We start from the raw sequence: 5,095 nt of genomic DNA, 5'->3' as shown, positions 1-5,095 counted from the left end.
TATTCATACAGGTTTGTTGTCTTCAAATGTTAATGTACTGTTATAGTTTAGTAAAGTTGCCAAATGGTATAGAAACCCGGTGTCTATGAAATGCCTGCCGTCTGTTACTATGTTTTAACAGATAGTTTATTAACAGTACGTTACGCTGTCTACACTTAGATGTTCCTGACAGTAAGTATTCTTGGGTCAGTACAACTTCGCGCCATCTGCAGCTTTCGATTGATGTCCAGCTTCCATGATAGTATCGTACCCTCAATTTCTTTTAATTAATTTCCAGAGAGTAAATTGCCTACTGTTTGCTCTGTTTCTATTATAGAAAGGAATGAAATAAAGATTGGCGAAAGAAAGAAACGTAAATATCAGCAAAATAGGAGGTAGATGATAAAAATTCCTAGAATAATAATACATAACCAAAATATTCAACTTTCTTTCCACATTAATTAATTTAACTTCCCAAACCTATAATGTCTTTGTAAGTGTATAGTTGTGGTGTGTTAAGTCAAATTAAACCGCTAAAGTTAATTTGCAAGATTGGAAACAAACTATTTGCACCCAGTCGGTAGCATTTTAAATTAGGAGTTAATTATTCATTCTGATGGTAGGAGAAATTCATCAATTAAATGAAAATGAGAAAGTATAAATATTCATCTATTGGCAGTTTTAAGTTAATGCTAACTGAGCACAAATTTGTAGATGCAATACAAGTGATCATTGATTTGTCGCACAACGTACAATCCACAAGCTTGCTCATGCTCGAGTCTGCTATAGTTTGGCATACGTGTAGCAGTACCTTTACATTTCCAAACCAGCCAAGTTCATCATCAACTAAAATTATTATGCAATCCTTTCATTTTAAGAATATTTAAAACATAAACAGTTGATTGAAAAAAAAAATGCGTTGTAATACATTCACATATTCCAGGTTCCATCTGAAATAACATCCCGAACAATATACTGGTCCTTCAATGATATAATTGTGCATAAGTATTTTAACATTATTTTATTTACTTAGTTAATTTGCACAGACAGTATTATTGAATGACAATTTTTATTTTAAATTATTATTTTTAAAAAATGTTTTTATTTTCCAGCAATAATACAATCTGCCACAATAATGAGAAATAAGTAATAACGTTTTAAGTATTCATTCATACCATTAATACAAGAAAATTAATAAAAAATAATAAATGTGAGTAATAACAGAAGTACTCACAAAATTACAAATATGATCCAATAAATAAAGTAAGTTGCCAAAATAATGTGATAAAAAAATATTTGCTCCAGTTTTGAGCTAATACAAAAAAAATAGCTCCAGTTTCATTGAGTTATATAAAATAAAAAAAATTGACACTTAATAATATTAGAGCTATTTTTTTTTTTTTTGTGAGGCCGCTAAGAAAATAATTTTAAAATATCTATTTATATTAATGTTTTTTCTAATAATGATTAAAATAAAACTAATTAATTGTATTAAATTTTAGAATTGTTTATTTAAAAAATATTAAATTAAGCTGAAAAGGGAGTAAAGTGTCCTCGAGAGGTTCTAGAAGAAAAAAAAAATACATAAATTAAGAACTAGTGTGTTTTAATTTTTGATTTTAAGGCAAGATAATAGATTTTAAGTCTGTGAAGGTCAGATGGTGAAATAAATAAATAAAATTGTTTAATCTAGGGAAGGATGGAGGCAGCATGCTATAAACAGGGAAAAGAATCTATTTCAACGAGGAGGACATGATTCATAGCATGTGTTTTTACCCACGCTAAAAATGCAAGGTCGTAAACTTAATAGAATATAACTTAATAGAAAAATAACGAGATGTATTTCTGTCGGAAAGATGTGATTATTTCTCATAAACAACCCCTTATTCTCCTATTTTAGGGTAAGATGAACCCATAATATGAGATATACATTGTTTCATAATATAGCGTGATATTGCTCACCTATTTCTGAGAGTTGAATGAATGAAGAATAACATTAACAAAGAATCAATAAATTCCCGATTACGTGTGCTTTCTATAGCCTTAAAAATGCATATCATATACGGTTACGTGTGGCGTTGAAAGCTATCCTCTATTATAGAAGCCACTTCGATAGGCCTGCGGTGGTTCGAGTAATGCTAGGCGATATATCAGAGTTAACTCTTACATAAAACTCGTTCTGGTGGGGTCATCCCGTTCTGGAAGTTCTAACTATCCTAGGAAGTCTTTTATATGTCCTTCCCTATCGAAGAACAAGGGAAAGTTTTATGTCGGCTATAATATCATTCAGGGATTTAGAAATTTTTTATATTCTCTACTTATAGAAATGTTTTTTAAAGAATCGGAAATGAAACATGGGTTTAGTTATAAGTTAACCAAAAAAATTCGAACGAATCATACTTAGTAAATAAATCATAAAGGATTTGAGATATTAGTCAACTTTTTTTAAAATTATCTTTATTGACATTTACTACTGTTCATAATAAAACATTTAATAAATTTTATCTCAGTTATAATAGAGTGATACAGGTGTGTAAAGAAACTACCCATTGGGAGCACTCTAATGACATTAGCAGGTCTTGTGGCCATCTTCTTTTGAAGTAATGTAAGGACCATTAAGGATTTTGGATTGGATAAAAGAGGAATTCAAAGGTTTAGTGGAGCCCCAAAGCTCAGCTCTATATGTCCAGATTGGGCTTATTGCAGTCATGTAGATCAGTCTTTTGTAATGTGTTGGAAGTTTAGACCGTTTGTCTAGTAAGTGCTGTAATAGTCGGAATCGACGTGCAGTTTTCTGTCTTTTCAGTCTGGTGTGAGGATTCCAGGTTAATCGTTTATCCAAATGTAATCCAAGGAAGCGGATCTGTTCGACAGGGGTAAGAGTAACATTATTTAATGAAACTATAGGGCAGTCGGTAGGTTTACGACGAAGGGTAAAGGTGATTTGATGGGATTTGTTGGTATTTATCTTAATCCTTCAATTACGACCCCATTCTTCGAGGGATGTGATATGGAATTGGAGAGTTTGGGATACAATTAATGGGTTATTACTAACTGCGAGCAGACATGTGTCATCGGCATACGAGGTGAGGATAGCGTTAGGACTGGTTGGAATGTCAGCTGTATAGACGGTATAGAGGATGGGACCAAGGATACTACCTTGAGGAACACCAGCGGACTGAGAATAGAGGGATGAATAGGAACCATTTTGTCTAATAGTTTATTGTACTAGTGTACAATAACTTTCTAGCGCCCTTATTCAGTAATTCAGTTTTAAAACATTCATATATCAGCCTAGTTGCATACATGGATTCAATGGAATACAAGGTTGACGGCAGGAGTCTTCAAGGTTAAAAAAAAGGTAATTTACTAAATATTACATTTTATAAACTATATTATGCTTATTCAAATTAAAATAAAATAAAATATGGATTTAAAAAAAAAAAAAGTGTTTTTAAGTGGTCTTACAGGGGAGCCCCTGTGGTCAAAGTATTAAGACTGATGTGAGAACAATTATAAGAATCCTCCCGGTTGGCGAAAATGAAATGGCAAAATGGTTTATTCAAAAAATCAAAAATCTGCAGTCGAGGCTAACACTTTAATTGTAAATTAATATGCTAATGACCATTAGGGATAGAAGTAGCATAAATAAAAACACCTAACATTTATATCTTCACTGTTGCTTATCATTATACTTATTTTTCTTCTTTAAAATTCTTCTAATTTTGATGGCTATTTATTTGTTGTTTTTGCTTTAAGATAAATAATAAATTATTTTAAATCTATTTATTTTTTTATTAATTAATGAATTAGTTTTAATTTATTGTTTTATTAAATAATAAATTATTTCATATACCATTCACATAATCTATAGAAGAATGTTTCGGAAAAAATAATATAAATTTATTTTCATTACCCTTTAAATAACAGGGTCACTCAGTGTGTTTTGGAATAAATGGATATAAATGCTTTCCAGTTCCCACTGTTATTTTAAAATTTAAACTAATTAGACAATAGCCAATTTAACATGTACGGTTGCAGGTTCGATGAACGGCCCAACTGATTTTCAATTTTGGGGCATTTACGTAAACATGAATAAAGTAAATTTAATCAAAGTGTTCCGTTCGGGTGTTGAAGACTTCCAAACTCTACAGTATGATTCAATATTCACAAACGTGAAAGTTGTGTGATGCGTGTACCGATTCGTTTTTTTATTGTTTTTTTTTCTGAACGTATTCCCCGAGTTTCACTGCCCGGAACTTACAGTGAGACAATCATTATGAAGAACAAGAACCGGTCTGCATGATATTACTCGAAAACTGTTGAGGCAGAGAGGAATTTTACAAATGGTTGGACTTTTTAACGTTAATTACGGTTAGTTACAGTTAAATTAAAACAGTAAAGTACTTCATCATTGCAACATGGTCAATTATAGCAGGCCTTTAAGTTATTCTGTAATATAACTTTATCTGTATGAAAATACATGATAATTGTTCAAAATCACCAACTTTTTTTTTATTCGGTGTAACTCACCAATTAATAAAAACACATCTTAAAATTATTCTATTTTTTTTTTTAGTTTCCGCAAAGTTTTATTTCTTGGCTTTGGAGAAGAATGGCACGAGCCACAAGTCATGGCAAGAAGCAAGGAGGAATGCTATTGGTCGGAAAGAATAAAATACTACGCATGTTCTATCACTCTAAAGGGGGTCAACGAGATTAAATAAAATGATGGTTAGCATATAACTGCGTAATAATGCTAACTGTTAGAGAGATTACACCTATACAGTTATACATACCTTTATATGCAAACCCTCAACGAACCCACACGGACCTGTTACACACGCTTCCATTATAAATTACTAGTACACAATAACATAGCCTTATATGATCAGTACAATCTAAAGAAAACTAAAGACGACCCAAAGGGCTAACAAGATACGTTCACTATCTTGAACAGATGGTACCATCTGATTAGCTTTTTGTCTATTCCTTTAATTGACAGAACTTAATATTGAAAAAAATTACGTATTATTTTTTTATATGTTGGAAAATATTATTTTGGACTCCCTGGGGATCATACACCATCACCTGCATGGGAATTAGCTCGGAGATT

This window comes from Halyomorpha halys, unplaced genomic scaffold (assembly GCF_000696795.3).
Source record: "Halyomorpha halys isolate HHAL.00 unplaced genomic scaffold, Hhal_1.1 Scaffold748.1, whole genome shotgun sequence".
NCBI classification, from domain to species: Eukaryota; Metazoa; Arthropoda; class Insecta; order Hemiptera; family Pentatomidae; genus Halyomorpha; species Halyomorpha halys.
Note: the sequence above shows the minus strand (reverse complement) of the source record.